The 26,809-nt window shown below is 44.6% G+C and overlaps 1 protein-coding gene and 1 long non-coding RNA gene across 2 annotated transcripts in view; one reads left to right on the top strand and one right to left on the bottom strand.

The window, feature by feature from the left end:
- LOC130257622 (uncharacterized) overlaps positions 1 to 23,439 on the bottom strand; it is a 205,044-nt gene extending 181,605 nt beyond the window's left edge. The window contains exon 1 of the long non-coding RNA XR_008841359.1: positions 23,430 to 23,439. This is a non-coding gene — a long non-coding RNA (uncharacterized LOC130257622). The remainder of the gene's footprint in view (positions 1 to 23,429) is intronic.
- Positions 15,629 to 26,809, top strand: part of CHST8 (carbohydrate sulfotransferase 8) — a 170,518-nt gene continuing 159,337 nt past the window's right edge. Inside the window, exon 1 of the mRNA XM_056500347.1 lies at positions 15,629 to 15,730. The gene's annotated coding sequence lies outside the window, so the exon portion shown is untranslated. The remainder of the gene's footprint in view (positions 15,731 to 26,809) is intronic.

Raw genomic sequence — 26,809 nt, forward strand, 5'->3', positions numbered from 1 at the left:
AAAATTTCAAACTCTGAAGTTTCTTATGTTTTTTACCAAGGAGTTTTGGCACACCTGTTCTTCAGACTATGATCAGTCTCAAGAATAATAGATAAAAAACATGGCTGGAAAAATATTGATGTCTGTTTAGACACATGCATTAAGTAACCATCATTTGGCAGCAGCTGAAGTAAGAAATTATTTCTTCTTTGTGTTTAACTTTCTCCAGTGTCTGTGTTTAGGAAGGTATCCCCAGGAGTGATGAAATTTAGGCATTCACACCTCAGTCAATGCTTTTGGGACTGGGTAGTTTTGAATTATCCAAATCTACATTTCACATGTTACTATTTTAGCAAAATATGGATATGGGTAGACAAAATCTGAAACAGAGCAGCTTTTAATTAACCCCTCAGGTTCCAGCAAACCACATTGTTAAAACAGCTACCATCAGGTTCCAGTGTGTCTGTCCTCCCCACACTCTCTTAGCTCCAAAATATAAATTTTCCCTTGAGATTCAAAATGGGCTGTTAACATGCCAGTTGTTAACACTGTGCTGTTCAGACATTTCACATGTCAGACAGACAACAAGGTCTGCCTAAAGCCAGGGCAGGGCTGCTGTGTGGCACAGCCAGCCCAGGGCCCCCCGGCCCTGCTCTCCCCATCCCTCACACACAGGGCTGGGTTTGCCATCCTGTCATGGAGCACTGCCTGCCTGTGGCTGCAGTGTGCTGCAGGGACAAGGCTGCCCACTGCCAAGTGCTAGTGATGCCTTTTCACCTGAAGTGTGCTTCCATGCTGCCTGCTTGCCTAAAAGAGAGATCCAAAACTGAGCTTAACCCTTTTCCTTGGCAGGTTTACAGATCCTTTCCACTTTCCAAAATACGAGACCATGCATGTATCTGTGCTCACATCACTTTCTTTCCTTTTGCTGTAACAACAGGAGTTTTGGGTCTCTGTTCCCACAGTGGAATTAATCCATGGAGGCCCAGCCTCAGCTGAACCTTATTCAGTATTTGTTGGCTGCTGCAGAAGTGCAGAGCACACTGCTCAGCAGTGAGTTCACAGCTTTTGGTGCCTCCCTGCTGTTCCTTGAACAGAGGCATGAAATGAGAAATACTCACATTCTGCTGCAGGTACCATGGACTCCCTGGTGATGGGGCAGTGCTTTGTCCACATTCCTCACCTCTTCCCAAGAGCTCCTGATGTGCAGGTGTCCCAGTCCTCTTCTGCTTGTGCACACCAGCTGCTGGAACAAAGGGCAGGCAGAGCCAAGAGCCTGAGCAGTGCTTGCACCTGGGGACCTGCTGAAAGCTCCTGCTCCTCCCGACTTGCTTTGAGCTCAGCTTCTGCTTCAACACAATATTTTTTTCCTTGACAGCTTGAGAAAAATAACTTCTGTTATTCTGAAGGCTATGGAAAGGAAAAGCCAACAAAAATAAAATCTCTCCTCCTATTTCCCACTTCCATGTAACTTATTGCAGTAGCACAGTGCATGTGCTGCCCAGCTCCCCCAGCTGCCTGAGGGGCCAGAGCCTTTGGGCAAGACACACACCAGATCCAAGGGATGAAATGATCCATGCCCTGGGGAACTTACAGCCCCACAGGGTAATGGCACCTACTGGGATGCCTTCAGGGTGGTCCAGGGGCAGAGGAGTCTGAAGAGTTAATTCAACTTTCAGAAGAGTTAATTCAAAGTTTTAAGTTCACTGGCAATAGTGGCTCTGTGCTCCCACCCAAGAGCCCTGTCTCTGCCAGCTGCATCTGCACTGGAGAGCCAGCAATGCCTTCAGTGGGGAGGCTGACAGGCTTTGCCAATGCAAGGCAAATTACAGAACTAAGGGTTTTAATTACTTGTTTCATACCTCCTTAACAGAAATAATGTTCCTGAAAACCCATAGCAAATCCAGCTGAAAAACAAAGGAATAAAGGGAGCAAGAGAAAACCTAATCCTGAAGTAAGGATGAGGATAAGCCCATCCATAAGTTAGAGCATTTTATTTAAGACCATTTATTTTTGCTTTGCCCTGTTTACCAGAGCTGTAGACCTTTGATCCTGCCAAAGGCTGTACAGACACATTACCTCTACCAGTGACATTCAGATGCCTTTCAGCTGCATGACCAACACAGCTGCAGAGCAGGATGCTGGTGGAAAGTGGATTAGGAGATTGCTCATCCTCTCAGAAAGTCACCTGGGACAGCTGTGTGTTGCTAAGCTCTGCATCAGATGGAGGGAAAAGGGTATTTTGCTCAAATCAGGAATTTGGTTTAATTGTCACAGTTCACAGCTTCAGCAGGAACCCAAGGTGTGAGGCTGGTGGTTCACACTCCAACAAGAAACAGGAAAACAGCCCAGAAGTTTTAAAAATAGGCATGGCACACCAGGCAAAGGCTGTGGCAGAGAGAGGGAAGATCCCAGAGGGAAGAGCATTGCCACCCCAGCCCTGCTCCAGGCTCTGTGCACTCAGAGAAAGGGCTCTGAGCAGTGCTGGCCTCCCTGCCTGGCAGAGAGGAGCTCTGTGCTTCCTACCAGCACTGGCTAGTGAGTCAGAGCACATTTTAAGCCAAATGTTTGTGAGACTGGTGGCTGGGGGGTGTGGGGAGAAGCCTCCTTCTTCTGCAAAAATTACAGGACTGGTTCTTCATTTTATCCCTGCTCAGTACACAGAGCATCTTCAGAAATGGTCCTTCACACACAAGGCCAAAGGTAGTGCTGGTGCCACCCCCCTGTCCCTGTGGGATGCAGAAGGGGACTTGCCCTTCTCCTCCTAGGAACTGTGATTCCCATTACCTTCCCAAAGCGATTCCATATGAAAGTGGACTCAAAGGAACCATGCAAAATCAAAGACTACCTGAAGGAAATTAAGCAAGCCTCTTTCTGCATGCCATTAAAGCCCAAATGCTAAGGAAATAACCTTGTGTGCTTCAGACAGTTTGTTTCACTCTGCTAGTTTTTCAAATGATTTTAAATTACACATGCTCAAATAGAAAAGGATGGCAGTAAATAGGAAGCTGTAACTAAACATTGCTCCTTAACAGACAGCAGATGAGATGCCAGCCACACCATACAATGGCATCAAATATATACAGATTTTCCTAATATTTTTCCATCACTCTGATTTAAGAAAAGGATGGCTGCTATTTGCAGCCTGTCATGGAGTGCTCTGAACACTGCTGTGGTCTTCCTTTGGGTTCCCTATAATTTATCTAATTTCCTAAGCCCATTTCTTAAGAATCATTCAGGGATATTGCCAAGTTTTATATTTTTACTCAGTTTTCCTCAATCCATGTATCCCCACAGGAATTAAAGCAACTGAACACAGAATCCTGACCTTTGTTGATCTGTCTTGTTTTCAAGAGATGCAGCTCTTTGTGCAGTCAAAACAGACAACCCCAGGCATTTGCTCTACACCACAGCCCATCCTTGTCACTCCTCTGTGCAGTCATCAGTTCTGCTCCCCATTATCTGCTCCCTGCATGGCAGAAAGTGAGGGTTCATGAGCACAGACAGGGCAGCCTGGCTCCCTGGGACCAGAGGAGCTCTGGGCATGGAGGTAATTCCATCCAAACAAGTCTTGAAAAACAAGTCTCCATTAAAACTCCAAAACATAGTTTTAGACATCATAAAAATATAGTAAGAATAATGTTTACATTTTTCAGATAGAACAGATAGGCCATATGTGTAGATTATGTGTAATCTTTTGTACTAAGAAATTAGAACTCTAATAGGTTAAGAAGAAATGCTTCAGATTGATGTTTTTAGCTCATTGGGTAACTTGTAAATAAGAATCAGTGTATTGGAGTGAGAGCTCTCTCACTCTGTCTTCCTCCACTATCATCACCATCACTACCACTACATGAAGAAGAGGAAGAACAAGAAGAACACAAGAAGAAAAAACCAGGGAGCATCTCCCTCTGAGACTCTGTACCAGGCTGCACCTTCAGCCCTCCCAGGGCCTTGCACCAGGAGCTGCTCCTGCTTCTAATGGGGACTTTACCTCCATTTGGGACTCTATCCCCAAAAAAAAACAAAAAAAAAAACAAAAACAAAAAAAAAAAAAAAAAAAAAAAACAAAAAAAAAACAAAAAAAAAAAACAACAACAACTTTTAACATGGACTTGAACACTTGGGACTTTTTGCCTTTTGAGACTGATGTGCCTTTATAATAAAGATCTTCATAGCATCTAAGAACTGCTCAGCTCTTTTATAGAAAACAAACAACCCAACACTGTGTCTCAGTGCCAGCCTCTGCTGGAGCCTGGGCACCCCCTGCTCCTGCAGACTTGTGCCTTGAGACAGACATTTCAAAAGTGCCCCAGAATAAACACTAATAGCTGCTGGGTCAAACTATTTGCTGGCTCAGTGGACACATGGGGCTTCCTCCTGCAGCCTTCTCTGCTTCCATTTGACTCCTTTGTGAAAAAGGCTGAGGGAAAGAGACTTTCTTTTATAAATTAGACTATTATCTCAAACTCACCTTTTCTCTTCCCTTAATGAAAAGCAAGTTTCTACAGCATGTCAAATAAATAGCCCTTAAGTACAATACAGTCAAGTTCTTCTAATGCATGTCTTGGAAAATGGGGAGTTCTCCCAGTAGGTCTGTACCCCCAGAACCCCCAGCAGGATGATCAGCATCTCTGCACCCCAGCAGAAAGCAGCACCACCTCCCTTCTTGTGACCAACACCATCCACTTTCAAAAGCACTGTCTTTCTTCTCAATTTCCTTTAAGGTTTTTCACTGCTGCCATTGCTCAGCCTGTGGGGAATGCTCTAACCTCAAACCTTACTCGGGTTCCCAGAGCCTCATTTTTTGAAACTATGAGATTTCCCAGCATCTCAACCCACTTCACATTTTCCTGTCCTTTTTCTAACATATGCCCTACCCCTTCATTTTTGTTTACTACTCTTATCCCCTTTACTATTTTTCCCCATTTTTTTATTGATCCATTTTTTTTTACCCTCTTCCCTTCAAGCCTTTGCTTCTCTTTTTTCTCCCTGCCCCATCCCAGTGACACTTTCTGGCTGGATGTATTGCCCACTGTGCTGAGGGAAGCAGTGCATGTGAATTCAAGCTGCACTGCACAAGAGCAGTCCTATATATACTTATAGAAACAGCAAATCAAACTCTGAGTGTTCTCTCCCCATGCTAAACTCCCAGAGCCAAATGCCTCCCATTATCAAAACAATTTTAAATAAAGCTAAGGGGAGGATTAAATGAGAAATAAATTGGGCATTTAAAGGCCAGTTTGCAGCACTCAGCTGCTCTCACTTCAATAGCTGCACTGCTCACCTTCCATCAGGCAGAGCAGTCTGTGTTCCCCACTCTGCCAGACATGATACAGACACCCTGCTCTGCCAGATAAGCAATACATGACCCTCTCCCTTGCCTACAATTAAAATGAGTACATTAATTTATTTTCTACTACAGGCTACAGCACAAATTAGAGGGAGAGGGAGCACGTTCTGCACTTGGCTGTGCTCAGAACTGTGCATCGCCCCACACTTGGCCAACACTTTTGTGGTAAACCTTCAGATACTTCTGCATAAAAATGAAATAAAATGGAAATAACTACTGCTCTGGGATGACATGATTTTGTACTTTTTACACTCACAGCAAGTGAATGCCAACCACATCCTTTTTGGATAGGCCCTCCCCAGCTGGATGGGAGCAGAGCACATCTGGGTGACCTGTTCCCTCCATGGCCAAGGGAATATCATCTGAGAAATAAAAGTGCTTTAATTGAAAGCAATCAAAAATCAGAGTGATGCCAAGGAATCCTTTTTTTCAGCCCTAAACAAAATGAAAATCAAACTGAGAAATTAGTTGTTCAGAGGTCAGGAGAAAACTAGCTAGAAGGAGATAATGCTACATGTTTATACATTCTATGTATTTTCTGTCCATTTTAATGAGAATCGTTTCTAAACTGGCTGACACTCATGTGAATGATGACATCTGGCTCTAGAGGCTGTAGACACAGGCAGTGAATAAACAAACCCACTGCACCTGTCCTGCTGACACAGGGCACTTTCATGCACTGCTAAAGGGATGCAGAGGAAGTAACAAAGAAATGTACAAATTCAGATTCAGAAAATATAATTCTTCTTGTCAGTGAAAAACAACAGAATATTTTCACAGATGCACATGGATACACGTACACCTGTGCAGGCAGTGTGGGGGAGAAGGAGGAAGAATGAGACACAGGAAAACCATAAAGATCTTACTGTTCTCACCAAAACACTCTAGTCCTGTTATAAGGAAAAAAAATCCAATCCTGGTATACAAGCAAATTTCCCAGGCTGTGGTCTAATATATATATTTTGCTTTTTATTTAGCTATACTTTTGAACTACTGAGTTACAGATTTAAAATACACAGAATCAGTGTAGGGAAGCATAGGGAAAAGCAGAAAGAGGCTCCTCCTTAAGACTCAATTGAATTATTCTGAAAAGATTAATTAAAATTGAATTCTCTTTTGACACAAAATCTCCTGTTTGCTAGTTCTCAGTACATCTATTACCTAGTTTCCATTAGGAGATATTATAGTCTGTAATGAAATAAACCTCAAGGACCCTGTGGGATTAAACAAAAAGTTTACTGTATTCTGAGAGCTTCAGGAGCAGTGAGGTTCCAGTGCAAACTGGCTTGCTTAATGAGAAAATGTTTACATGTCATCACTGAATTCACATCAGGGACCTCCATCTTTCCTTTTTAAAGTACAGAAGGGCAAATAATGAGTGCAGATCAGAAAACAGCTTGATTTGCAAAGTGACAGCCAAAAGGTCTTTATTTGATCTCTCAAAAAATCTAAAGGGGGGAGGAGGAGATTTCCTTCAACCCTGAGAACAGCTCTGTAACTAGAACAAGAATTGTTAAGCAGGAAAGGCCACTGGCACCTCCAGCACATGGTTGTGCTGTCAGTATTTGGGAAGCCATCCAGGGAATCACCTACATTAGGGATCAGTGTGAACGAGTTAGATACAAGAGTGAGAACATTTACATTTCAGCTGGTGCTTCAGGTCTGACATGCTACAAAATACTGCTTTTTGTTTTACCATACCACACTTAGAGCCTTGACATGCCCCTCAAAATGGACCTGGGGGCAGAGCCTGGCCCTAGATGAAATTCTTCCCTAGGAAGAATTTCACTGCAGTGTTGAATTAACAGCAGCACAAAGAGTCACTGACCACTTTAAGTGGACAAGGAAAATCAGTTTGAGCAAACATCATTTGTATCCTTTTGTTTTTTCTGCATATTCTCGTTTTATGGCACTTGCAAGGACACTATGAAATTTCCAGTATCTTAAGTCTTGGCCTCAGAAGCTGGCACTGATATCAAGAGGATAATATTTGTGTGTGGCTGTTTGGGGCACTGTGACAGACCCCACCAAACAGGTATTCACCACATCCCAAATTTGTGCTTCCAGCTACACAGCCAGCAGCCTTGTGCTGGAAATGAAAATACAAGCTGCTGTTTTAGTGCAATCACACAAATGTAGTAGCTTATGTTCTCTTTTCCTTTATTTCCAGAATGGACAGGGTGCCTGAATCAAGCTACAGCTAATACTTTTCCTTTTTTCTCCTTTTTTCTTTTCCCTAAGTGCCCAGTCAATTAAATCTCCCTTACATAAAGAATTCTTACTTGCCTTATTTCTAAAATGACAGTTGACAATGTTCAGACTAAAGGATGCCAAAATCTGATTTTCCCTAGACAGTAAAAATACAAACAGAAATCAAACCCAAGCAGACTAATAAAGGACTACAAGAGCTGACAGTGCTTTGTGAATTTGAAAGGTTACATTGCTTGGTTCAAAACCTGGAATCCTGAGTCTGCCCTGAGATTTTTGCCTCCCCTGTTCACAACAGTCTTCCCTTTGTCATATAGATAATTGTTCACAAAGGAGTTCACTGACATCACCTTGCTCATCTAGTCCAGATGGCCCAAAGTGATGAAAATCCAAAGGTATTCCAGGAAGTGACCTTGGAGGTGCTTTAGTGATTCAAAATGCAGGGAAGTCTGAGAGCCTGACTCTGGAAGCATCACAGCTCTAAGGAAAACCTGTTCACCCTTTTAAAGGACAACAGCAGATTCCCCAGTTGACAAGACATCTGCTCCAGTTTCCCACAATTACTGATTTACAAAGGAAATAAGAGCTGGTTTGCATCATGTATGTCAATAGCTGGGATTTTTTATCTTTCTTACCCTTCAGCTTGTGTTACCTCTAATGAGACAAGATGACAATGCCTGTTCAGAAATGAAAACAAGAGGGGGAAATCTATAGGACAAAGATAGTTTATTTTTTTTTCCTCTGAACTGATCTGTTAGCTTTCCTCTGAGAAGCTGGCCAAACTGAAAATCACAGCTCTGTGCTGCTCTCACCCTCTGGGAAATAGATAGATAGATAGATAGATAGATAGATAGATAGATAGATAGATAGATAGATAGATAGACAGACAGATAGATGATAGATAGATTAGATAGATAGACAGACAGATAGATAGATAGATAGATAGATAGATAGATAGATAGATAGATAGATAGATAGATAGATAGATGATAGATAGATTAGATAGATAGATAGATAGATAGATAGATAGATAGATAGATAGATAGATAGACAGATAGATAGATGATAGATAGATTAGATAGATAGATAGACAGACAGATAGATGATAGATAGATAGATTAGATAGATAGATAGATAGATAGATAGATAGATAGATAGATAGATAGATAGATAGATAGATAGATGATAGATGATAGATAGATAGACAGATAGATAGATAGATGATTGATAGATAGATAGATAGATAGATAGATAGATAGATAGATAGACAGACAGATAGACAGATGATAGATAGATAGATTAGATAGATAGATGATAGATAGATAGATAGATAGATAGATGATAGATAGATTAGATAGATAGATAGATAGATAGATAGATAGATAGATAGATAGATAGACAGATAGATAGATGATAGATTAGATAGATAGATAGATAGATAGATAGATAGATAGATAGATAGATAGATAGATAGATAGATACATAGATAAAGATATAAAGTACCTCTTCCCAAACCAGACCCAGCTTGGCAAAATAAAAATTAAATCAAGGTGGTTTTGCAACACAAAGCCACCCTCTCACTTTTGCTGAGGACTGTCTGAAATAAAGATGGATCATAGTGTGAGTCATTTATCTCTCCTCTCTGATGCACTCACACACGCCTACCACTGCAGGGGGATTCAGAGGAATGACCTGAATCTCAAGCACCCGTGGGTTTGCAAACAAAACCCAGCTGATGAGGTCATGCAAAGTCAGGCCTAAATGTATGGCTTCCCTTTGCCCCTGGTTTGCTCCTCTCAGTATTTCAAACAGTGGGACTGCAGGAGAAGCAAGGAGTGGTGCCACATAATAAAACCAGGGATCACAGAGCAGCTCCAGGGTATGGCATTCCCATTTCACAGGGGGGTACTCAGGCAAGCAGATGAGGTGAAATCCCAGTTGACCACAATACTTGCACTTATTTTAATTGTTTATTGAAAACAGCATGACAGATGCAAAACTAAGGGAGAATGAAGAAAAAGAAACATCAGCTTCATTAACAGGCTCAGCTCCCTCTGCATGAACCACACACAAAATCAATTCTTCACATTATATTTAAAAAAAAAACCTGTTAATAGTAACATGAGAGGGAAAAGAGGTAGCAAAGAAAAAAAGAGGTGGCAGGAAGGTCTGGTCAAAGACAGGTTTGTTTTGGCAGCAGGTGTGTGGGATGGAGATGCAGAGGAGCACTCCAGGGATAAAGAAGCAGAAGGCAGGAGATGCTGAAGAGAGAAGGTCCATGATCAGGGATCAGGAGCCAGACCTAGCATAAGGCTGGCAAGAGCCTCACTTTGTACTCATTCTGCTTTGGTTGGTCCTCAGAACAGTGGTTCAGGAGCAGGCTTACATGTCTGCACAGAGTTCCCTCCCTGCTGACTCATATCACATAAAATTGAGAAGAATGAATGCAAGTATCAGGAGATCTTCCCTGTTCCCAGCAGCCCAAAAAGGAACTTGTTTATGCCACCTATGAAAGAGCTGTGACACATTCCTTCAGTGATGGAATGATCCCACTAGGATCACATTTGCTGGCCAACATTGAGCGTATTTTTCTTCAATTCATCTTTCCAGTGTGATTTATTCCACACATCCACTTGGAAAAACATGCTCAGCACCATCACAGCAGCTGCAGAGCAAAGTCCATCACTATATTGATAGATCATGGTTTAATTTCTTGTCCAAACACAGACAACAAGGACCTGCACATGAATTCTGTCCCTGAGCTTTACTGTCTCAGCAAATGACAAAGCAAATCCATCCAGAACAATGAAGCCAAATCTGAAAGCCCCAAATGCCAAGACCCCCTGAAGACCCAAATTTAGGACAGCACTCTGTATCACCTGCAACAAGTTAGTCCTTAGAGAATGGTATTACCTGCAGGTTTGGTTTGGAAGAGCCATCAGCAATTACTCCATCTTAACCACCATTTTTCCAGGATGGATGAAAAACAGGAGCAGTAAAACACTCCAAACCCCTGCACCCTTGTATGTTGTTCTGGGGAGTGTTTCAGCACACATCTTTGTGTGTCCTGCAGAAAGAATCCCTTCCTGCACCTACCCAGTGTAAGCAGCACAACAGCTCCAGCTCCCAGTTACTCTAAGTTATTGATGGAATTTCCAAAGAGAAGTTTTGAGTGCCATTTTTGGATTCTGAGTCTGGCAGGTCTGGCTGCTCTCGCTTAAGACTAAATCAAATGCTTCTCAGGCTCTCCTGTCCAAACCATATTGTTCCTTCTGGGCCCTTTGGCTATATTTTATGAAATAACTGATGTTCTCTATCTCCAGGGGGCAATTTATTACTGCTTCTACCAACAAGGAACCATATGATCTAATACATCTCTTCCAGTTCTGTCTTTTGAGGTTTCTATAATTTTTCCAGAGATTTTTATTTTGTTCCCAAAGAATGGTTTGTGTACCCTACAATTTGTCCCATGGATATTTCCTGGTCTGAAAAAGACACTGCCTCTCCATAGAAGCCTTGCCAGCTACTACCTATGCAGAAGCATTGCTCCAGGGGTAGAGTGCATGGAATTATTTAATATTCCCTTAATACTGGTTAACTCCAGAAAATTCACTATTATTCCAGTTTCTTCTATCCCTGGCATTACTGTGTGCTTTCCTCAACCCTCACTGGCACAGTCCCATACCCCAGCCTGCCCAGCTCACTCAGACTGGCTCGTTGTGTGTAAGCATTTTTAAGAAAATGGTCTTCAGAGAAAAGCTCTGTTCCCCCAGTCAGGTCTGGTAACTCTCAAGCAGCATCAGTAACACAATCAGGAACTGGCCACAGAAGAAACTTAACTCTAGCCCAAGAGCCTACAGGGGCAGATGTTTGAAGCAGGGTTTTACCAAGCACCTCGTACACACTTACTTCAGCTGGGCACCAAAATGAGTGGAGCTTGCAAATGAGCTTGATCCCCATGTAGTTTAGATATGGGGCATGTGCATCCTGCTATGAGCTGCTTTTTGAGGGAAGGATCCAAAGGGAATGAAGGATTAGAGACCTGGGAGACAAAATTGCCCAGATCTGCTTTAGACATTCCAATGAGGTTCTTAATTTGCTGCTTTTTGCACTACATGTAGACACACACACACATACACATGTAAATATGCTTTTTTTCCCCATAACACCCAACTGCTTTTGCTGCTTCTTGAGAAGGATGGTTTTGAAATATCCTTTCCAAAGCTGGGAGAGATGTTTCCACTGTTGGGGTTTATTAAGTTCCTGTGGCTGCTATTTCCAAGGCTGCTTTATCATTTCTATGCAAGAGACCAAGAATGGCAGAGGAGCTTTGCAGATAAGCATTTCAATTGCAACCTTTATACTAAAGTGTAATAGGAACATCGGGGAATTAAATAAAATTATATTTTTCCTAGATGTCTGCTTAAAAAGGAAATTCAAGATTTTATGGATGCCCCAGAGACAAACTATTACATTACATTCCTCGCTGTTCTTATTTGAGTTCTGTCTGTTTGAGCACCTCAAATAGCACAGAATCATTCATAAAGAATGGGCAAGAGAGACTGTGTCCCATCAATATTTCAAGCTTGGTTATCAAATCAAGAGAAATTCATGAGTTCTGCTCCAGCTCAACATTTTCAGGTTTGATACTATTGTTTGACAGTTTAGAGGGTTTTCCCTCTGCATTCTCACTGTCATTAATATTTTATATAATGTTCCAGTTGATACTATTGTAATATTTATTAAATTTTTTTTTTTACTTGGCTGTACTAACCACTTTTTTCTTTTCTCTTTCAGCAGGGAGAAATTCACACTCATTTGCTATTTGTGGGGTGATGACATAGTGTGAAGAAACAGTAATGATGACTGACTGATAGAAGACACCATATGTTCTCTTCATTTTTCTCTGTGCTATTTTCCAAGAGATGAATAAAGACTCTGTGTAAGATAAGCTTTCCTATATATAGTACAAAAAAAAAATTGACCTTTTTTCCCAAATAATTGGCAGGATGGGAGAAATGATATTTTTTCCTAAAGCATTCAAACAGTATTGCTATAAATATCAGGCTCCAAATCACCAAGATAAATAATTTCCAGTCTTTTCCACCAGAAACATTTTACATGTACCCAGGCACCAGAAACAATTTTACAATTAATTCCACTCACCCCCAAATGTTCTCCATCTTTCTATAGCAAACATTTTGAAAATATAAGTTGCACTTGCTGATGACTAAGCAAAGGTAAACAATTCCTTCCAGTCTTAAAAGAAACTAAATTCTACATAGGACTTTAAGTGACTGTGTGCAGTGCATGATAATCAGAAATCCTGATTATAAGCACAGTACTACCATCACTAAATCACAATACTAGATTATATGCTGGGGTGTTTCTTTGCACCCTGAGTGTCTGACTCCATACAACTAATAAAACAGAAGATTCCCTTCAAAAAATATTGTCTTTGCTTTAACATGCTTTAATATCAAAATAATTGGAAATCTCATTTCCTAGAAATAACAGAATAAAAATCTTTTATTGTTCTAGCATACGCATTTACCAAGTATATTCTTTTCCTAAATAAATACTTTTTTTTTTTTTTCTCTCTGTCCTTTTTGTTCATTCTACCCTCTCAAAACCAAGGCTTTGTGATTGTTTGTCTTCCTCATAACTTTGTAATAGCCACTAACCAGCCCCAGACCACAGCAGAGCCGCACACGTATCTGCTAATAAGCAGTCAGGAGCAGAAACAAAGAAGTAAACAAAAGGGATTCACATTGCCTTCTGTTCCATTGGAGACAGAGAGGGGAAAAAATAAAAATCAATCCTCCAAACAAAAAGGTAACCCCCAGAAATCGTTGGTTTAAGATACCTTATTTTTCAAATTCACAGGAATTTTTTGTAAGCAATGGAGCCACAATTGGAGAAAAACATGATTGTGAGTCCTGCAAGGCAGCAGGGCAGAGAACTCGCTGTCAACGGAGCTAGTGCCAGGACTCCTGTTTGGGCTTTGTTTTCAAGGTCATCCATTTAAAGCATTTTTCATAGCACAACCTGAATAAAGAATAGAGAGGCACACTGTGCTGGCCCTGCTGACAGAGGCGCCCGGCACAGATGCAGCAGGGAAGCTCCTTGTGCCAGGAGATGGCCCTTGGGGGACACGCTCTCCCCAGTCACCTGCCATAGCAACAGACACCCAGAAATGCTTTACACGTAGAGTGCAACTCACTTTACCCAGTTACAGACTTACTGCTGTGCTGTGACAGCACCCTGCACCACGGAGAGCAGGACAGAAGGGGCTCAGGTAAAGCAATGACTGCAGTTTTCACATGTTATTCTTCCTTTGAACTCCAAGTGGCATGAATGCATCATCCCCTGGAAAGCTGTCATGTGCACCTTCTTTTCCTATGACAATGGAATTGCATAGAGTCTGATCTCAAAACTCTCATTTAAATGTTCCATCCTATCAGCAATGAGCTGGCTGGCTTAAGGACTACAAAGTTGGGTCCCTAATCAATACTTTAATAAATAACACCTACTTAGAACAATTGACTGCTAGGGAGCAGACTAAGTATAATGTATTTCTGCTAATCTAGTCACAGGATAAATGTCATCGTTTATTTATAAGACACACCTGGAATTATTCTGAGGGCTGTAGACAGGATCCATCCTGCCACGTGGCATTTCACGGTGTGCACACACAGTGTCAGGTTGGGGTGGGTGGTGGGCATGCACTCACGGCAGCACGTCTGGCACTGCTTGTTGCCAAGCTCCCGATGGCCCCCGGGCTGCCAAAGCTCAGCAAGGGCAGCCCCTGGGACCCACACTCCAAACTGAGGAGTGGGTGCAGAGCACAGCATAACCCTGATGCCAGGCTCTGGGGGCATTACTCAGTCTAATTAAATGGCCACTTCATTGTACTAGCAATAGCCACCGCGGCCATTCTCGGGGTTTGCAGCCGTACCCCGGGTTTACTCTCATGAGACTCTTTATTCTGCACAGTTATGTGGGAAAAGTCTCTCTGTACTTTAGGGTGGGAAATAGCCAGCAGAGAGTGCAAGAGGTCCCTTTTGTGCTGTCACTCCACAGTCCATATCCAGGCTCAAGACAAGGCACCTTGGTGCCCACCATGCCCTGCCTACAGTGTGTCTGCTCCAATTTGTTGTTCGAGGACACCACCACTTCAATTCTCTTCCAATTACTTCTGTGTCTGCCCTTGAGGTGTGTGCTCACAACCTCCCTTTGGGAGCAAATATGGGCCACCGATCTTCCCAACTGGTCCTAAAATATATATTCTACAAATTGCAGCCCAGAGGAGACGCCCGGCAGGATGCTTGTATCCCCACGGAGGATACGGAGGAGCCTTCCTTCTCCATTCCTCCCAGACGACGCCGGCAGCAGGGGAGCAGAGGATTCCCCGCAGCCTGCGGGGACCTCTCCTCCATCCCGGCACCGAGCGCCTCGGGGGTGCAATATCCTCGCCGGGGCTGGGGCTGCGGGGCCGGGAGCGCGCAGGGCCGAACTGCCCTGCAGACAATGCGCGATCCGGCGGGGAGCGGCCGGAACGTGCCCAACTCGAGAGGCGGCAGCACCCTGGAAAGGCGGCGGCCCCGGCCGGCCCCGCCCGCGCCGCGGCGAGGGGAGATGCGGCGGGGCGAGGGGAGAGGCGGCGGGGCGAGGGAAGATGCGGCGGGGCGAGGGAAGATGCGGCGGGGCGAGGGGAGATGCGGCGGGGCGAGAGGAGAGGCGGCGGGGCGAGGGGAGCTGCGGCGGGGCCAGGGGAGCTGCGGCGGGGCCAGGGGAGCTGCGGCGGGGCGAGGGGAGAGGCGGCGGGGCGAGGGAAGATGCGGCGGGGCCAGGGGAGCTGCGGCGGGGCCAGGGGAGCCGCGGCGGGGCCGGAGCGCTGCGCTCCCGCCGGAGGCGCCGCTCCCGCTCCCGCTCCCGCTCCCGCTCCCGAGGTGCGCGCCGGGCGCGGGGCGGTGGCCGCGCCGCCAGCGGGGCCGGGGCCGGCGGGCGGGAGGCGGGAGGCGGGGAGGGGGGCGGCGGCCTCCCGGCTCCGGGCGGGCTGTCCCGCTTCACTCTCTCCTCCCCGCCGAGCATCGCGGCGCGGAGCCGCGGCTGCGGCGCGCAGGGCGGCGGCGGGAGCGGCGGAGGATGCGCTGAGCGAGCGCGGGAGGCGGCGCGGCCGCGGCGCAGGTCAGTGCCAGACCCCCTGTCCCCGGGCTCGGGACGCGCTTCGCCGGCCGGATCCATCCCCGCATCCCCCGGCCGCTCCCCAACTTTTCCCCGCACCACTTCGGGAAAGTGACCAAACTTGCGGCTGGGGCCGCGGGTCCCGTGTCCCCTCCTCGTCCCCGCGGCGCGACCCGCTGACCTCCCGGCCGTGTCCCGGCCGCGGCGCTCGGCTCCCGGTGCCGGTGCCGGTGATGGTGATGGTGATGGTGATGGTGATGGTGATGGTGATGGTGGGCGGAGGGGCAGCGGGGCGCGGTGCGGGGCGCGGTGCGGGGCGCTCCCCTCGCTCCGCTCCCTTCGCGCCGGGCGGGGCCGGCCCAGCCCCGCTCGGCACCGGGACCCATCTCCCGGTGAGGATGGAGAGGCGTCAACGGGCTGAGCGCTCGTGGGGATGGGTCCGGCACGGGTTTCTCTAACGAAAATGACGGGATCCGAAGCAAACTAGTTGATAAATGCAGGCATCTCCCTCGGCTGGAAACCCAGTTCACCCGGAGTTCAGTCCGTGCGAGCAGGAGCGGTATGAGGGGACACGGAGGTATTTTTAAATTTCTGAAGTTATCTTTAGAGAGCAGAGGCTTTCTTTGGGCGCTGCTCTCCCGCAGGAGCGCTTTTCAGCACGTCCCGGTTCCCCTGCCCTGCTCGGCCCCAGCGGCAGCTCAGACCTTGCGATGCCCCTTTACACTTCACCCAACCCTCCAGGACGGGTGTGTTCAAACCACGGCAAGCGTACGGCAAAGAATGATGTGTACAAGTGTGTTAGTACCAGTGTGCTGGTGGTGGGCAGCCGGACAGCACCCTGCTGACGTCTGGGATTCCCGGGTGCTGGTGCTAGAAGTAGCCAGGAATGATGGTTGTAGCTGTGCCATTAGTTTTTTAAGATTTTCCGGGGTTTAGGAAAACCCATTATTGTAATTGTGTCATAATATTGCTTTCTGTCTGTGGCTGATTTATGTTGCATGTAGATTAACAAGTTTAAAAAACCCAAATATGCTCTTTCTTTAATGTTAGACACCTACCATAAAATTCTTGTATTTTATTGCAAGATTTAAAAGTTGCAGCTATTAAGAGAATAGGCTGCATCTACAGTACCAGGGAGAGAGGGTGAATAGTAAACCTGAATGGTCTCAGAAATGAAAATTGGAATGCTGCTGCTAAATCTGTTTTGTTTATTAATGATGCTCACCATTTGACAAGAAAGCTACGCTCAGTTTATCCCAAGAAGATTTCATTTTGCCAGATGCCTGGTGTCTCATCAATTCCTTTCATGTCCCTGGGATTTTCTCTTTTCCAGGCTCAGGCCACAGCAGCTCTCTGTGTTGGGGATAACTGTTAAGCTCTTCTTTTGAATTCATGAGCTTCCAAATTAAACTTTTGCTGACACCTGCTACCTAGCCTGGTTGAGCATAATGACAGTGTCACCCAGGCCACTAGAGCTCTGCCACCAAACAAAGTAAATCACAAACAAAAATAATTGTAAGGTGCCTGGACTAGGTAACACAATGATTTGGGGGACATCTGGGAAACTCTGGCTACTGGAAATCCAATCAAAGTCTGCTTCTAATGGAGCAAACTTTCCAACAGCAATCACAGGCAGGAATTAAATCCATAGAGTAGATGGCAACAGAGATTAATAATCATCATCAATTAGCTGATGGAATCAAACAGAACAAAATGAGGGTAAACAAAGACCTGTCTCCCCCTCCCCCTTGAATCCAGTCCCACCTTCATTTATCCAGAGTCAAGCATCTCTCCTGAGCACTGGTTTCAAGTGCCAAAAAATTTAGCAGGTGTCATAACATAAGGTCAAGACTTAATTATTTATATGGAGACATCAATCATCCTGTGGGGATGATTTATTTATAAATCACCAGAGCTGTAACACAAGACAATGAATTCTGATTTCCTCCTGCTCTCTCCTGAAGGGAGCAGGAAGGTCCACACTGTGGCCAGATGGCCTCAGGAGCCTATGGAAGTTTTTGCCCAGCCCCACATGGAGGAGGCTTTTCTACACCCTTTAGATCATGCATATTTGCTACATCTCAGCAATGAACATTTACTGATTATGGGTTATCTGGAGAATTCAGCTTTTTAAACATTATTCAAATTTTTATGTTTATGTAAGCTAATAAGACTAAGGAGATTCAGTAACTACTCTTTGCCTTACAGTATTTGAAAAGAGTGTCCACAGAGCTTAGCTCAGCATCTTGCACAGTCACTTTTAAAAGACCAAAATAGAATTTTTCTGCCTGAAAAAAACCACCCTATGTCTACTCCGTATAATGTTCTTTGCTCACAATTAATGCCAAAAATCAATTTTCTAATACGCTTTTTATGTTTCTGCTGAGCACAAACAGGATGGCATAGTAAAAGCTTTTATTGCCATCTGATTAAGCTGCAGTGGGGGTAAGGAAGTGGCTTGGGCCAGCAGGGCTGCAAGATTGCTGTGCTGGATGCAGAAAACACAGAGGAGGGCATGGGATGAGGAGCACCAGCCACAATCCTGCTCTCAGGGTCATTCAGAGAAATGTTACCAGCTCTGTGGGCAGAAGCAGGGTCAGGCCCATTGGGTTTTCTGGTAGCTGGACAAAGTCCTGGACATGTGCTTGGGCTGTTCCTTAACCTCCTCTTCTGGGATTTTGATAAAGGGTTAATTACAGCCAGGGATTCACAGAGATTGGTCCATTTATTTATCTGTTAAGAGGAATCATGCTATTGATCTTATTCACATGACTCTTTTTCAGGAAGGGAGGTGATTAAATTTGAGTGAAACTGGTAAAAAAAGAATAGAGGAAGAGAGATGGAAAGGAAAGTTATGGTAAAAATGAGAGCGAGGATGGAAGGTTTCCTTTGCTCTTCTGTCATTATCTTGTGAAACTGTGTAGCCCAAACCCATCAGCTTTACCATCAAGGAAAGAGGAGCACAAGGAGTATCTAGGGCATCTTGTGATCCTTCTGAACTCCATTCTGGCAAGAGCAAGTCAATAAGCTCTTCTGCACATCCATTATTCTGTTCCCACTGATTTTAAAAGAAGACCATTTATCACTGTATTTCAGCGACAAAAATACTAACATAATGTTTCACTGGGTTTGTAAGAGGGTGTGGAAAAGGATGGATGAGCTGGCAACATCTTCAAGGAACAATTAAGACATTAAGAGTGCAGGAAAATATTGTTAGGAAATAACTAATTAGTGAGAAAATAGGAATTTAGGACCCAATTCAGTTATGAGATGTTCCTCAAGCACCCTCTGGATTTTGCTCAGAGCATGTGAAAAAAATGAAAAATTCATAATATTTCTTGTAGGCAAGACCAGTCATCTGCTTGTGTGTTTTTAGGCTATACTGGGTATATTTATAGCATTTAGTAATGCCAGCAACATTCAATGTAAAGAGTAACAGATGCCTGTATCGTGAAACAAGGCACTGGCAAGGCAGGTGGGAAATTATTTCCAAAATATTGCAGCAACCAGGCTGGGAGAAATCTAGGAAGATGGTAAACATAACAGACCTAGGTAGCTTAAAGCAAAAGCAGGGTTAAAGGCCCAGGTGAGCCTCCACAGGTGTTCTGTAGGGGAGGAGAGCCAGGACTCCTGAGTGTGAGCCCAGCAGAGCTGCCTCACACCACTCCAGCCCCAGTGCATCCAAGGGCATGGGTGACACTAAAATTGCAGTTGAGTGCTGAGAGAAGAAAGGAGGGGAATGAAATTGTATTGGCTCAGCTGCAAGAAGCAAATCACAGGCTTCCCTAATCAGACAGATGATGCCTAACTAGGGCACAACGTGAACCACAAAGAAAGGTGGCAGATTTCACAAATTAGTCATGGCAAAAATGGTGAATTTCACAGCTTGAAGTGAATTCATGTTATAGGATGAAACAGCACAAAGTGATTAAGAGCTCTAACTGATAGGAGCAATAAGCATGTGAGACTTAGTCATCACACAGCAGCCAACATTTGTCTCTGGCTTCAGCTGAGCCACAGGAGCAGCCCTTCAGCCTCCAGGTTTTGATGCTGAGTGGGAGCTGGTGGGGGCAATCAAACGAGATCCCACAGCTGTTTGTGGAGTTTTCTGTTTCTGTGAGGTGCAGCCATGGCAGTCCAGCAGAGCTGGAGATGTTCTGCAGGCACAGGCTCCATTCCTGGTGCCACCACCGAGACCTTGGAGCGCTGGCATCAGGAACTCATCTGCACAGCACCACCCCAGTGAAGAGCAGGGGGAAAACAGCTGAGAAGGGCTGGAATGAGGGGGTCACTGTGGCAGCACTCTCCCTGCCATGCTGGGGATGACCTTCCAGGCATGGCAGTGCCATTTTTAGAGCCACTAGGTGCTGGCATGTGCCACCTCATAGTAACCACACCACAGCGTGCATCCCTAATAGAAAACAACCATTAAACGCTCAATTCCCATTTTCTGTTCTTTCAGGGGATCAAAACCAGTGTCACAAGCCTCTGTCACAGGTGGTGTTGCATGACTTCTGCTGGTAAAACATTTTAACACTTTCAAGGAAATGTCTGTTCCAGATTCTGGAATTTTACCTTTCCACTTATCCCTGCTTTTAGATGATGATAAAAATTCTGGAGAAAAATGTCACCATTATTCCTTAATACTTTTGTTTCAATGTACACTTCTTCATATCTATTGAAAATTCATAGAGCAAAATAGAAGCAAAGTGAGCTAATACCAGCCAGGACAATTCCACGCTGGAGAATTCCTCCTCTGGCAGCAGAAGCCTCCTTCAAACTCCTCCCCAGCTGTGGCCAGGCTGGGGCAGTGCCCTGAGCAGAGCTGTGCCAGGGGGTTAACACAGCCTGGGCTGCCAGGTGGAGCTGTGAACCCTTCAGGGAGCAGAGCTGGCAGCTTTCCTCTGCTTGTTGAGGGTGTTCCAGCACCGTCGGGTGTGCTGAGCGCAGCTGTGTTAGTGCTGTGCAGGGAGAGGGGAACTGTGGAAGTTGCCAGGACTGAAGCCACAGAGGAACGTAATGGGGCAGTGCCAGTCCCTTTAAATCCCACCTGGAACTTCTTAGCCATCTGTGGGGGTTGTGGAGCATCTGCCCCCCGGGTTATCAAGCACTCACCCTCTGTGCAGAGCCCAGCTGCACTGGGCAGTGCCTGGCCACAGCTCCACTCCTGACCCAGCACCACAGCATTTCCAATTGTGCTGTGAAGAAAGACCCCAAGAGGAATTGATCACTCTTGAACAAGGATGCAAATACAAAGTTTGAAAAGGATTATGATTTCTAAAGCATTTTGAATGGAATACCCTTGGAGTCCTGGTAAGGAGCTAGAAAGGACTTTTAAGAAGGCAGTCAGGGTGAGAGACCCTCTCCTCCTACACTGATTTTGGAACCTGGCAAGTTTTAAGAGATCCTTCAGTAACATTTTGCAAGTCAATGCTAATTTGATGTATCAGAGCCCAGCACTTTGCCAATTCACTGTCAAACCAGTATTAACTAGGCATTTTTGGGGAACACTTATAGCTCAAGGTCCATTAAATATGCCAACCTGGCAATTATTTCACCACCCTTAAAATCCTTAATTTGAAATGTGCATCAGAGCACCCATGGTCTTTCAGTGTTCATCCAAATGAAGCCTCCCTCTCTTGAAGGTGGTCAGTGTTCTGGGAGAGGGGCTGGTGGATGGAGACAGGAGGCAGGAGGGGCTGGTGCTGCCTGCAGGGCACAGCCACCTTCAGGTCTGCCAGGGCCTGATCTGCCGACTGCCATTCACACACCAGCCAACCTGGAGACACTCAGGAAATGTTAAATAAATGGCAAACCTCCAGAGAGCACTAATTACTCACCTTGGGAAAGGTGGCCAGATCAGTTGCATAAACTTTCTGAGTGCTTGTTCAACCCCAGTGCCTGTGATCTGACATCCACTTAAAGCTGGGAGCTACACGAAAGTTGCTTTATTTTTTAACAATTGCTAGTTTAGCCAAAGCTGCAAGAGATCCTGGCCTTTAAATCTGGGTTCCTTTAATGCCTGCACATTAAAGTTTGGGAGAGGTTGGTTTCTCCTGCTATTCAGACCCAATCCCCTTCAGAGCTGGGAGAATCACAGCATAGTTAGCTGGTGATATGTATATTTAGATGGCTGACTTCAGGCACCTATATTTGAATATTTGATTTAATATGCCTTCATTTTTATGTCCTGAGATGGGGATACTACTTAGCTCAAAGAAGATCAATTAATTTTTGTGTTGCTTTTAAGTTCTTTAATGGAAGATGTTACATAAATAATTATTTAATTAACAAGTTTTTTTGCATGAGCTGCTTGATCTGCTTAAAGCATATAAATCAGTATGAGCTGATTAGTATTAGTATAAATCAGTATTAGCTAAATAATAAAATAAGTTCAGAAATCTAAGGAGTGCATCAGAAGTTAGACTAGTGCATAAAAAGGGGTAAAAGCTAAGTTGCTCTTTCATTGGCAAAAAGCAGACAGATTGGGGTTTTTTGTGAACCTTTAAACTTCTCATTTCTCAGGAATCACAAAATCCATTTGTGAAAAGATCTAGGAAATAAAGAAAGAAATTGTGCAAGTTGCATCCTGGTCAGTAAAGCATGTGAGTCTGCAGGCACACAGACAGGATGATGCCATGAATCTCCCCTTTGTGGTGCAGCTCAGAAGAGGAGTTATTTCCTTCATCTGAGCAGATGCCAAGGGCTCAGAGGAGGGCGAGCAGGCAGAACTCAGCCCCTTTCTTGTAGCAGAAATGTATTTGCCTGGTTTCTCAAGTCACAGGAGAGAGAATCCCATCCTGATCTGCAGGGATGAAACCTCTTTGTCAGGGGGTTATCACAGCACTGGGTGTAAGGCAGAGCACAACCAACTATTATTTCATCCCTCCATCCATCCCCCAGCCAGAACCTACTCCATCCAATACAGATTTCCACATCCACCAGTTCTTGGGAAAGTTCCTTCCCTGCCATCTCCATGGTATTTTACAAATACTTGCATGCATTTTTCCATCTTTTCCCAAAAGCAGACTTTATCACACTCACTTTCAAAAACCTCCCTCTCGAGCTACAGAAGCAAATTTATTACTTTTCTGGCTTTTCTTCTCAACTGTTATTCAGATCCCATTGTTAGTGTTTCTTCCAATAATACCAAAGCCCTGTGACAATGTCTTAACGAGTCACTTATAACCTACTAGCAAAATAATTCACATTATGGCAGCATGATCCACCCAAGGAAGTTGCTGTCCAATAAATTACTGAACCATCTGCCTTCACACAGTGCTCCCCAAACTCTCCAGCATCTCTTCACTGCTTTCTATCACCTAACTTAGTGCAGAGACCAAGGGTGGCAGCTGTTTCAGCACTTAATGCCAGGATTCCTTTGCAGACTGGGGGAAAGGATTTCCTTTCAAGATGCCACTCTTCCCACTGAGAGTGGCAGTAGTATTATCTCACATCTTTAAACACAACTCTTGGAGTTACCAGTGTGACAGCAAGGTGCAGAGATTTTGTGATACAGAAAATTTACATGAGCTATTTATTTATGCATTTATTTTCAACATTTAAAATCTAAAGTTACATTTGAATCCTTCAATAAATTAATTAATCCTTTTCTCATAAACACTGTAATCATTTAATGCTTTGCACTGCCCATATTGTTTTGTGTATGCTGCCACTCCTGCAGGTCTCAGTGTCTCCCCACAGCATTAAATGCTGTATATGCAGCTAACACATGTGTGTCTATGACTCACATAAAGCTATTCTATTCCCTACCTTACACAGGAGGGCTACAGCACTGATGGCCAGTACATAGTATCTATAAAAATCATCACACTTACCTGCACTATGTTCATCTTATACATTATTTTTAACCTCTGTTGCAGCACTTTTACTTCAAAATACTAGAATCAGCTTGTATTCTACCTTTAATTTACACTGGGAGAAACCTCAGCTCAGGGGAATGTCAGGAGATTATCTGAGGTCTCTGTTATAGTAGCAGCATGTGTTGCTAGCACAGAAATTCATCTGTTTTTCATAAATATTTGATAGGGCTCTATCATCCTCATCATCATTTTGGGCTGGTTGGAAGAGGATCCCCCTGCAATTGCAGCCCATTTCTGAGTTGTCAGGGAAAGTCAGTCGGTGATATTTCAATCAGAGTGCTCTTGTAACACATTCCATTCAAATTCTGTCTGAAAGGGAGTTAAGGTTTCATCCTGCTGCTTAGAGAATGATATGCTAAATGCAGCTTCCCATGGGCTTGGCTGCAGTCCAGCACTTTGTAATTTATAGTTCTCCTTCTGAGTTCTGGCTGTGACCTTGGGACTGCACGCTGAAGTTCTCCCATCTCTGGCACTTTTTGCTACAGCACCATCCCAGAGTCCTGACCCCTTCCCAGGCAGCTCCTGGGAGATCCAGGGCACTGCTCTGGCACATGGACACGTGGCAGCAGCAGCACTGGGGAGTGCTCATGTTCTTTTTTACTATTAGGAGGAGATCATGGATGGTTGTTCTTAAATGACAGAAATTACTAGCTAGCTTCAAAGCATGAAATTCATTCACAGAAGAGGTTTAAATTTTATTAGCCAAAGGTGTTTTCTGCAGAGACAGCCACCAAACAGCTCTAATTTGAGATCTCCAAACAGCTGTTGTGCCCTATGTATTTATACTGAAAAAATAACTTGGAAGATTATGGTAACATGCAATTAAATTTTTAAAAAAAGTTTTAACATTAATGCTGATCTTATTGTTAGTGTGCAGGGGGTGTCTAAGATGCTCTGCTGAGAAATGTGTGTGTCCATGGCCAGAGGAACTGACAACCCAGATTGTAACACATGCCACTTTTAAGGGAAAAATTGTGTAATTGAGAGAAATTATTGCCCCTTGAAGATTACATTCATTATAGATTGTAGCAGAGATATGTCTTCAGAATGACTGCAGTTCCCTTCAGTTAAAGAGCTATTCAGAAATGCCAGTGTTGGAGCTCATGGACATAGCTGCAATTGTTTTAGCAGAGTTAGTGAGGAAAAGCAATTTAGAGGAAGGTACAGCAGACCCATGCAGCTCTTTTGTTTCTTTATTCTTTCCAGATTTTTCAAGGACATATCTTCTGAAAGCACTTTTTTGTATTTACCTGTTTGGATTCCTTAGGATGGGGAATAAATTTAAAATTAAAAAAGGATTACTTTTAAAATAACGATTTTAAAAATTATTTTTAAAAATTTTAATATCATGATTTTAGAAGTCTCTTAATTGCAGTCTGCAGTAACTGCCATGGATTTTCTGCAAAACAAGTCATATGGATTTAGCTTTGAAACCAAAGAAAAACGATTTTTCTTTTTTTTTTTCATTTAGTCTTCAAAGTATTGCATCTGACATTTTTAGTGATTGGCATTTACCATAAATGAACCTTCTCAGTAACCCAGTTGTATCCCAGCTGTATCTCTTTTGAAGTGCTTTGTCTATTACCTATTGTGAATACATCAGAGAATCATTATGTTAAGTAGTTCTTTGTAAACAACAAACCAAGAAACTCCATTTGCTGGGTGCTCATCACTGAGGTACCACTGGCAAAACGAGCATCAGCTCCCTGGACCAGTCTGAAAAAGGTGGCCCTGCACTGGAGAAGTTCAGCAGAAATATGTTTGGGTTTTTCCTCACTTGTGGCACCGTGAGAAGGCTCCAGGTGTGGGCAGTGCCCAGAGGGAGCTGTGTGGAGCTCCCAGTGCTGCTGTGAGTGCAGAGACTGCAGCAGTGCCCGGGAAAGGACAACTGGCAGTATTTATGGCAGGCTTCTGTGCAAGGGCTTGCTGTGCTCTACACTGAGTATTTATTCTGGCAGAAGCTCTAATTGTGCTGTAAACCACCCTGGGTGCTGGTTGCTGAGTGCCCAGGAGTTTGACTAGAAACCAGCCAGCAGTGAGCTCTGTGATAATGGTGCATCATTCTCTGCAGGAGCCTCATGCCCGTGGGTACAGCAGCCTCCCTGCTGCCTCCCACGCTGCTCTGAGCAGCCCAATCCCATCTCCAGGGTCTCTGCTGGACTCTAAACTTGCTGGTGTTTATTATTAGCACACCTCATGAAGTGTGAGGCTGGTATCACATGTTAGAGAATTAATATCAGCCTGTCTCCAGCCCAGCTGACCCCATTCCCATGCATTTCTAGGGCAGGGAGAACTTGTGCAGAAGGGACCAACCCCCAGAGCTCATCATTCCCTCCAGGAAGTCTTCCCTTCTCAAAATCCTGCTCAGCCCTGAGAATCTCCTCATTCTTTCAGTGGAGACCAGTCAGTGTTGGCTTTTGCAGTGCTCTGAGCAGCAGCAGTGGTTTCTTCCAGCTTTCCAGTGTTGCAGAGTTTTTTGTATGATCATTGGCATTATTCATGCACTCCTCCAGCTCCTCATCCTTAAGTGACTTTGAGCCTTCCTTCTAATCCATCATACCAGCAGCCCTCTTGGCTGGCCTTGCCTTACTGACAACTGCTTCTTCTTCCAGCATTCTCCCGACACCTCTTGTCAGCAGGACAGAAAGCTGAGCTCAGGAACAGGGGACTGCATGGAATTCATCCACATTTGGATGGGAAGGGAGGGTGCATGATGGATAAATGAGAAATGTGAGACAGCATCAGAGGAAGCAGCTCTGCCTTGTGATCGCTGTGTGCCATTCCCTGGAGCAGAGCCTGTGAGACCAAGGAACAGTCATTCCCTCTCAGCTGGCTCGTGTGTGTGGCTGGAGCCTCTCTGCTTCTTGCAGCCACACACCATCTCACTGCTGCACAAGCCTGGCAGTCACTCCACACTGGGCACTTCCCCTGTTTGGCTATTCAACTGCCCTGTTACTTTCTTTTCTCAGGGCCTCTTTTCCCCTCTAATATCTCACCTAAACATTTTTCTTTCTTAGCTTCAGACCATTGCTCCCTGGCCTACAATTTTCTGAGACTGTGAATAACTTCCTTCATTTCTGTTGTTCCTTTGATATTAGACTCTGGTCATGCTCACCCTGAACCATCTCTCTCACCAAACTCTGAATTTGTCTTTCTCAGCCTCTCCACATGTTTTATTCTCTAATCTACATGTCATTGT

This window comes from Oenanthe melanoleuca, chromosome 11, assembly GCF_029582105.1.
Source record: "Oenanthe melanoleuca isolate GR-GAL-2019-014 chromosome 11, OMel1.0, whole genome shotgun sequence".
Lineage (NCBI taxonomy): Eukaryota > Metazoa > Chordata > Aves > Passeriformes > Muscicapidae > Oenanthe > Oenanthe melanoleuca.